At 41.1% G+C, this 10,314-nt stretch overlaps 1 pseudogene; it reads right to left on the bottom strand.

Annotated features, from left to right (window-relative positions):
• Positions 1-901: 901 nt before the first annotated feature.
• On the bottom strand, positions 902-2,163 carry LOC147452924 (uncharacterized; annotated as a pseudogene).
• Between the last annotated feature and the right edge of the window lie 8,151 nt (positions 2,164-10,314).

The raw sequence follows: 10,314 nt of genomic DNA, 5'->3' as shown, positions 1-10,314 counted from the left end.
AAGAACTTCACAACCAATCTACGAAAGCTAAGTGTTTTTTATCATTATAGTGGAAATTTTTGTTTTCCTTTACTTTTGATCTTTCTTCTTCACTATGCTTGAATAATTCATAGCTAGGCATGATTAAGTAAGCCTTATAATAGAGAAATTAATAGTTCATGATGTAGAATGAAAGCTAATTGTATTTGCATTGATGTATCAGTGAGTATTCCATTGTGTTTATGGTTATATAATGACAACAATACCTGTATAATAGAGAAGATGCAATAGGATTAGGTATCGAGGCTTGACGACTATTAGTACACACCGATAGTAATGGAATAAGATGGATGTTTTTTTTTTCTTTTCTCAATTACGCGGAATTAATCTCACCAACCATCCAAGATTATCTGGATAAGACCTGGGCCTGACTAGTTTTGGTTGTAACATTCGTTTTGACCAATTCCAAGTGTAAGCTTGTAGCTGCCATGGGCATTACCTCACAAGCAATTTTTTTTAATAGAAAAAAAAAGTCCTCTCTTATTTTCTTGCAAACCATACCGCTGATTTGAGAGGATGGCCGCAACGCGAACCTGATCTCCACCTCTGCGCCCAACATCGCATGCGCCGTTAGTGCTCCTTGGGTTCAGCCTCCACCAGCATGCAGTTGCTTGGATTGCGTCTTGATATGCAGGGAATGCAACTACACACTGTCAATCACCCCTCTCTCTCTCTCTCTCTCTCTCTCTCTCTCTTACTTTCACTCTCCACATCACACCAAAAGCCGCCATGTAGATATTCCTCCTACCCATTCATCCTTCTCTCTTCTTACCCCCTTGCATAGACTGGTTCTACCCACTACTACCGTACCCACCAACCCGCTTTTGATGGCCTGCACTGATGCTCTCATGCAGCCGCCAATAAGCAGTTGTTGCTTTAGGAGACACACACACACACACTTTCAGTTGCCTATCATGCAGACCCTCTCTCGCTCTCCCTCCCTCTTTCTGACGGTGCAGCTAATTTACCTGAGCCAACTGAGGTTCATCTAATTATTCACTTCTTTCTCTTTCTCGACCACCACAAGCTGCACATGCACCTCTCACTCTCCCCCTTTGATCTCTCTTAACAGCGATCTACCAACCCACACAAACACACACACACACACACACACACACACACAGCCGTTTTAGTCTGCCTACTGCTCTTTCTCTCACATGAGTTGCTTTTGCATGCACTTGGTGTTGCTCTCGCCCACTATCCGCCAACCATAAGCAATTTCTCACACTCCTCACAAAATTTTGGAATCATATCCTCCAAATTGATGACTGTGCCTTCAGGATCCAGCTTCTTACGAAGTGATCCTGCCTCTAAAAGCATTTCTCTGAGCTTTTCACTCAATATGACTTTGAAATTCCCATGGGTAAGCAAGGTAGTACCCCATGCATTGGCAACAGCTACACTTGATGGATTGATGGCTGAAGCTGTAGCGAAATTGCACCGCCGCCTCTTTGAGCATGCTGGACGCAACACCCACCTCTAACCTACCATCAAGCCCCTGCTCCCCTTGTGTCACGAGAATCGTCTCCACATCCATAAGCTCCTGAAATTCATCTATCAATGATGTATCTACTCTTGAGTGACTAAGTTTGTGTGATACACGGAAAAGTTGAGAACGTTATTTCCCAGTTTCAACCTAGAGTATTTGTTGTCGTAATATTGGAGGTTTGTACCATAGCCCATCACTCCATCCTGGTCTTGTCGACAGAAGACATCTTACCACCGTATATTGGCAAGATTTTCCTGCATAGAATCTGCAAAAAGACGACCTTTGACATTTGAAATGTAGGGTTGAAATAAGATATTTTGGGAGAGAATGTCCAATTTCTTCCTGCTGAGTTACTCACAAATGGGTCATCCTCGCGAGGGAACCGTGGCATCAATAGGTAGGAGCGACATGTTTGACAAAACAATCTAAAGGCTTATCTTGGATAATGATCAAGAGATTGCTGCCTGCAGGGGCATGATAGTACGTGTTTTCAAGTCAAGTCCAATGCTCGATAAAATCCAAGCATTGCACTTTCATGGCATCACATCAAAACTAGCCCATGCATGTGTACTTGATCTCATTGGCTACCCTGGTCTCTGTTCAACTGCTACAATCGTTTTTTGGACAACGCCCATTATCAGGCATCCACCAGCATTGACGATGATGCTGACTCTAACCTAGCAATTTTAGGATTTAATTCATTTTAGTCTTTTTCTTTCAGTCTTTCACTTTACTTCATTTTATTTTTGTACCAAGGCTTTGGTTTAGATCCACAAGAATTGTCTTGGTTTGGTCTCATAGGTAATTTTAGCCTTTTGGCTCTCTCTCTCTCTCTCTCTCTCTCTCTCTCTCACTCAAAATTGGTTACTATGGCTAATAAAACATCTCTAATGTGATGAATATCTCTGATCTATGTTGTTTTTCATTGAAATTTTTCTTCATATTCCCTTTACTTGGCATAATGGTTGGCTTGATAACTCAATTTTTCTCTTAAAGCTCAAAAAATGAAACCTGTATTAGAAATCAATAATTGAAATTTATCTTCAAACTTGAAACAAATAGCTCGTGTAACCTAGAGATCTTTGGTTTGAAAACATAGCTATATAATAATATATATATTATTTTAAATTTTTTCTTCTTCCTAAAATGTTTTCTTCCAGCGCATGTGATGGTACCGGTTTTCATAAACCTCTTTCAATAAAAGAAGGTAAAATACCCACTAATTTCCTTACTAAGAGAACATTAATATATGTCCACAGGCGTTGCTGTTAGTGGTATTTAACAGCTTGAATAATTCTAGAAGTTGTCATCAATATAGATGTTCCATACTTTAGTGGCTTGTGATTTTTAACTCTACCCGGCTCAATGTAAGCAAGTATCAAGCATAAACAAGAAAATCCCTCTCTCATCATTATTTGCAAGAGCCATTATCTCCCTAATGTAAGTTTATACACATTACCAATGATGTAGTGTAATTCGATTTTTTCTTTGATTACTCTAAAATTTATCTTAAATCTTACATCATATGTAAGCCAAATTGTTGTTTCATATTGCTCGATATTATTCCATTTATTTGCTTATGTATCACCTCCCTGTCAATGTTTCTAATACTCCTTCGCAGAGGATTACATTTACTGACGGATATTTACCTTTACGCCAAACTTTGATGTCAACTACTTTGGCAGACCTGCTTTTGCCCTATCCTAACATTTATACATTGAGTGTGGCATCACTTTCTCAAAAGACTGATATCCACTGGTTATCCAACTATTGCAAACCACTGTGTCAATTTATATAACATCCCTCTTATCCGCTCGTCTGTACTTCAAGTCATCTACTCTCATTCTTGGCAAACAAACTTTGCATCACTTCTGTCCTGCATGGAATTTAACATGTTAATGCATTTGATGTGCAGTTATTAATGTCTTCTTAAATTTAAAATGAAAGTGTTTTAGTGCTTTGTCTTTGAGAGATACTTGTGTAGGTAAAGTTACGACGTACAATGCTGTCATATTCAAGAATCTTACGGTATGCAATTTATTCATACATTTTGATTATATCTCTCTAGCAAAGTCATTTCAATTACCCGTAGTTAGTAATCTCTTTCTATGTAATATTTGATGGTTTACTTGTGTGTTGCCTAACCTTCACAACTCTCATTATCCTTTGTACTTTGTATTAAGACGCTTTATACATGAGCAATACACTGGTTAAGACATTATACATTGTCATGGCAAGGATCTTATGCGTTGAATTGAATGGAAATGGAAACAATTCTACACATATTAGAGCTCCTATGCCTAAAGAGGGCAGGACTCTCCGCTCCACAATTATGGAAACTTATGGTTATTGACACATGTCTTAGAGTACCTACGCCTTGTGAGGCAGGCCTCTCCGCTTTGCAATATTGTTAAGGAATTTTTTGGATGTCGATACATGTATCCTAGAGTGCCTACACCTGGTGAGTCAATACTCTCGGCCTTGCAATAATGTTATGGAATGGTTGCTGATACATGTGTATTAGAGTACCTACGCCTGATCAAGCAGTACTCTCCATGGTTACATTATATGTCAAACTGGCCCACCACATTGGGTATGGATTGATATGAGCGGATATGATGCATTGGTATGGAAAGTTAAAAAAGTAACAGGTGGTGGTTTATTTGGAACAACATTACTGCCCAAGGTTGCACTCCGCACCTCTGTACATTTACTTCATGCACTCCCATCACACCATACAAATGTTACACATTTTTGCACTTTTCAATTGCTTCCTACTACTCATTGTTCCTCTTTTTGTTTTTAGTTACTCATTGTGCTATGCAGGAATGTCCTCAAAGTTTTGTACCTCCCACTCGACTCCACCACTTATGTAGCTTGCAACTGAGGGTAGTTGCTTTTTCAACCCCGGAGTATGTTATGGATATAGGATTTGTACATTTATTACTAAAGTGCTCATTAGGAGCTATGGTCATTTCTGCCGGCCGACCAATGTGTATTCATTTTTGAGCATTCAAGAATCTATAAATGAAATACAAGCAAGAGGGAAATGCTCACTTTTTCATGGGGGGAGATTGCACCCAATGTCTGTGTATTCTTCTCTCCTCTCCTCTCTTGTCTTTCGTCGTGCTAGCGTAGCACTCCACTCTAGGAGGTGCGTCTGCACGTGTTCTTTCGTTCTCTCCCACTCTCTATCTCTCTCCCCTCGTGTGTAGCTTGATTATGTGCAAGGATGGTTGCTAGTTATGTAGATTTGTGTGTTTCAACGGCTATAGTATCTAGTGTTTGGTATTTTGCAGGGCCTTTCGCGATCCCGTTTGTAGCAGAGTAAGCCCAAATATTTGCGAATAGCTTCTCACTTCTCATGAGATAATGCCTTTGTGAAAATATATGCAAGGTTATCCTATGCTGGCATATAAGGCAAGTTGATCCCTCCTGTAGAGAGCCTCTCCCTAGCATATGTGTGTGCGAGCATGAAAAATTGTGTTCCTTGCAACTACCAATGCACTCTGACTATTTGTGTAGATAGTGTTGGCAATGTCCTGTCTAACACTCACATCAGCCATAAGGAGCCTCAATCATACCCACTCAACTGTAGTTTTGTGAAGATTTCCATGTACTCAACCTCACAACTAGAAGTGTCCATATTAGGTTGCTTCTTGCTCAACCACGATATGCCGAGCATGAAACAAAAAACCACTCGTGGACACTCGTGTATAAAAACAACCAGCCCAATCTGAGTGCAAAAAAAGCATGTAAATCTGGCGACCAGGATCTCCCCTTGGGATAAAACAAGCCAATATGTAAAGTGCCACTCAAGTAGCTAAAATTCCTCTTGACATCCTACGAATACTTAGACCCCGGCCTATGCATAATTCTGCTGACCTCTGAGACTGCAAACTGAATAACTGGCCTCGTGCTGCATACATAAATGAGGCATCCAACAATAGTTTGGTAAAGAGTGAGAAGATGACAAGCATCATGAAGGCTCAATTTTAAACTTGTTTCCATGGGAGTGGCAGTAGGTTTGCAATCCTCAAGCCCAAACTTACATAACAATGATTGTATGTAACTTGTCTGACACAAGGCAATCCCACCATCACACTGCTTAAACTGTATACCCAAGTAATAATGCAACAACCCCATATCTTTCATCCTAAAAGTAGCATTCAAATCAACTTTAAATTCTACCTTGATCTGTTACATCACGCACACGTGACCATAAATGTTAGTGTCCACCTTCTTAGAAACCATTCCGTAACATACCCCAGGGTAATAAAAGCATCTGACCTCAGTTGTTCATAACAATAGCAAAGTAATATGTGGTGGGCTAGTTCCACATGTAAAGATCACATAGAGTCCTACCTCACGAGGTGGAGGAACTCTAATACACATGTAGGTAACAACAATAATTTCCAAATTACTTGCATAATAGAGAGACCTACCTATCAAAGGCATAGGAGCTCTAACATGTGTTTCAATCAATTCCATAAAAACCAACCAATGTACCAATCAAGTCCAAAAATTGTATTCCATCCTATTTATCAACAATCAAACCATTCCACCAAAGGTTGATGCTATGCATTGCCTAATGGTGCCTCGTCAAGCCTAAATGCGGTATTGTGATTGTGGTATGCAGAAATCAAGTGCTAGTACATGGGACTTTAAGTGACTGCAGGTATCCTCAATGCTTATGGGGTGATTTAGTAAGCACCCGCAGGGTCTTACCCCAAAACGGTGTGCCCATAGACACTCGTAGTGTTATAGAGAGAGTAGGAGATCCACACAAGTGGAAAGCCTAGCTCTTATGGACAGCCATGTTGTTACAACGTTATGTTGCATCTAATATCCATGGTAAAAATTAGCTGAGTTGAGTTTATGGTTATCAAAAAGTCAGCTCGAGTGTCGCACTATAACCATGTCATGCAAAAATGACACCCTAAACAGTAATGACAAGACTCTTGCTTGTCCATTAACGTCGTTGTGTACTCCAGTGGGTAGATCTGTTTGATCTTAAGAACAATCACCCAAGGAATGCCAACAGTTGGGTCGTACCCAAGATCTGACAATGACTCTTAGTCAGCGTGTGTGGCTCATATCCCTTATGGCAATTAGTGTGTAATCAACGAAATGATGAAGACTAATGTAGAGGGCGTCATGCCCAATTTCTAGTTGAGAGTTTAGAGCACCTTGGCTCATGCCGACTCCGAAACAAACATGTATCAAAAGATTATTAAAAAGTTTTCATTATTCTTCAAGAGAAATAAGAAAGAGAGAGAGAGAGAGAGAGAGAGAGAGAGAGAGAGAGAGAAAATGTTGGGCTGAGGAACTTTCCTTAAGTTACTGCCTTGTATATATTGCACCCATGCTCGTGTGCATCTTATGCGTAGCGTGCAGGTTATCCTATAAGCATGCAATACTTTGGCTATATAACGCTCTCATCGAGAGAGGTAACAGAAAACACAAGTCACATCTTGTTGCACTTATCGTGTAGGGGATCATGACTGTACAAAAATGACTTAAATATGGCAGTTTGCCTGTGACTTAAGTCTTAAGTCTTAGATGTAGGTTCCTTTTAGTATTGTTGTGCGTTGCCAATAACCAAAAAGTATGTTTAAACTTAGAAAGCATGTTGGAAGAATCCAGAAGTGTCCTTGTCCTTGATAGAGTGTCTGGTGTTATAGCAGAATCGTAATCTATGAGGCAGTGGAGTTGATTCCACTTGGCCAGCATGCCTTGCATACGAAATTGTAAGCCCTTGGCTATTATAATGGCCTCAAGCATGAGAGCCGAAAGCATAAGTGACTTGCATAGTCTGCATTGGTAGTGATGCATCATAACGTGATGTCACCACACATAAAAGGGGAACAAATTTCTAATCGTAACAGTTCCCCAAACTGGCGTGCTAATGCCCTTGATACCAAATCAATAGGTAGTAGCGTGGCACACGTGAGAAGCCTTGCTTCATGTGAAATTGTCAAAGCACTTTGCTTTACACAATCGACAATATTTTCCAAATGAAATGTGTAAACATGGAAGAAATAAACAAAAATGAATATGGTCTAACCTAGTCATCCTGATGTAACCAGTTGTCTGAAGATGTCGGAAGAAAGTCTCGCTCAAATGTAGATCATAACCATCTTTGTTGTGTGAGAGAAAATTGGCCTGAAATATCCTGCAGGCATATGGAGAAATTCCCCAAGGGCGTGTGCTCATAGCATACCCCAAACGGGAAAAATCTCAATGTAAGAGTCGTAAATTGAATCCTTGCTTCACATAAATATGTTTGTGCTAAGAGCCAATGGATGTGGTGGCAAATATCATAACAAAAAAGAATCGATCGTGTCAAGCAATTTCAATTGAAATTAACCAGTACTGTGTGGTAAGCATCCTCCGTCAGCTTCAAGAAGCAGTAAAAAGGAGTCAACCATGCCGAGAAATGTACCCCCCCATCAAGTCAAGCAATAGAATGTGACAATCTCCTTGAGATTCCAAAACATTGCAATTTTGCTATGCTTTTGCATCAAAATTGAACCACTGAGAAGCCATGCTACAGAGCAAGGTGGTTGGTACTCAAGCCATGCTTGATTTCAATCGTTAAACCAATCAAATTTTTGGTGCTTACAATAATTTTCACAAGCCATGCTTGTGATGTGCATGCCTAAAGTGTATGCACGTCTATTGCATATCATAGCTATCAAGCAGATGCTCCATAAACAAAAATCAAATGCGTACCTTATTAAGTACACCTACCGACAAATCTTGCTAGCCCAAAAATCGAATGTGGTACCAAGGAGAAACTCGATTTCGATACAACCTTGCTTCTCCACCACCATGCATTGCATGGATTCTGCAAAAATCCCGTACTTGTCGTTGATCGTATATCAAAATATTTGCTTGCTTCTAGTATCGCCCTCCTTGAGAGTTCCACTACACATGGCAATGCTTTTGAAATGCAACACTCTTTCAAAATATACATCTATCGCTTTCCATAAGCTTCAGAAAGAGTGTTTTATGTAAATTGTATCAACTTGCCGTGCCTATTGCGTGGTCCAAATGTTCGAGCTTTCATGAACCTCAAACTGAGTATTGACATTGGTTTTGCCTTGCAGCCTTGATCAGAACCTTGCCCCTTGTCGGCAAGCACAAGCACCTTTTTGAACGAACAAGCGTGATGGTGTGATGCCAGAACTTCTCTACTCGATTGTTGAAGCTTGAACCGTTTCCAAGAAGTTGAGCTTTTAAAACTTTGCAATCAGTTTTGTGATGCATGGTTAGGGCAAGGTTGACACATGCAAGCTATCACGTGCATGTGAGCTTCCATTGCATTTGTACTCGAGGCCAAAAACCGCACACCTTTGCATGCATGGCAAATCGGTTTTGGGTCTTGGCCCTTAGTAAGGAAGGATGCCCAAACTAGGGCGCCCATGTTTGAAAATAATGTGAAAAGAAAAAACATGGCAATGACGATGGCAGGGCGCAGGGGCACATCGAGCAGAAAATGGGCATGCAAGGTCTTGTCCGTGGTGAACTGGGGCTCTCCCTTGTGTCGAAAGTCACTGACTAGAGCCTCGCGACCCTGACAAGCCCAGCCCCATTTGATTCATACACCTCGAGCTGCCCGCCTCCTCGGCACTAGCGGCCCTGCACACGGCCTTCGACCCCGTGCTCTTCTTGCTTAGCATGTTTGCACACCACGTTCCATGTTGGGTGCTTGAGCCCGTCATGAAGATCCCCATATAAGGGGCTAATCCTACAGCTCTGCCCTCGGCTGGCCCCTCCCTGCACGTCCTCCTGAAAAACGACAGAGAGAGAGAGAGAGAGAGAGAGAGAGAGAGAGAGAGAGAGAGAGAGAGAGAGAGAGAGAGAGCGCTCATGCAGCCATCATGCAAGGTCTTTCCCCCCTCTTCCATAGCTCTTCCCTCCCCTGAGCTCTGATACCAGTGAAAGGGCATAGGGAGATAGACATGCCAATAACCACCCAACCATACCTATATATAGGCCCTTGGAACTCCTATATATAGCCCCTGTACCGCATGTGTATCCATCGACACTTGGCCAGGGCCGTGCCCTCCTATAATCCTACCCTTGGCACGACATTTACCATGGTGTCTCTTGACACGTTGAAAACGATGGAGTGTGAGACAAATTGTGCAAAATCATGCTTCATGTCACACGAAAAGAAATAGTTAGTGCAAGCAGAGAGAGCGCTTTGAATACCACGCTGAGCCATATACTTTGGTGCATGCGTTTCGTGAATATCAAGTTCTCTAAAGTGTGTAGTGACACAAAGACTTTGAGGATAAAAGACAAAACCATTGGCAAGACAAAACCATTGGCAAAAGGATAGTCACCGACATGCAAATAATTATTGGCAACCAAATTAGACCAGGCATGTGAAAAATCCATATCTGTTTCATAAGCAGCAACCATAGCATCAAAAGATTGAATTTCAGCAACTAAAAGATGATTAAGATACACCCCTTGAATGTGCACAAACGTGTAAGAGTGAAGGGAAGAGGGTGGTGCATTATCTACTGGCCTACGACTAAGGGCATCAACTACGACATTGGATTGTCTAGGTTGGTATTGCATCATTGGGTGAAAGTTTTGGATAAAGACGGCCCATTTAATGTGTCTGTCGGAGATAATAGATTGAGAGAGAAGGTGCTTGATAGCCTATTGGTCAATTTTAATGAGAACGTTGGAGCCCATAAGATCATGTTTCCAGATATCTAATGCATGAACCACTGCAAGGAGTTCCTTATCATAGACACTATAGTTGG

Source organism: Adiantum capillus-veneris, chromosome 8 (assembly GCF_014529385.1).
Source record: "Adiantum capillus-veneris isolate H3 chromosome 8, ASM1452938v2, whole genome shotgun sequence".
NCBI lineage: Eukaryota > Viridiplantae > Streptophyta > Polypodiopsida > Polypodiales > Pteridaceae > Adiantum > Adiantum capillus-veneris.
This window is presented reverse-complemented; position numbering and strand designations above follow the sequence as displayed.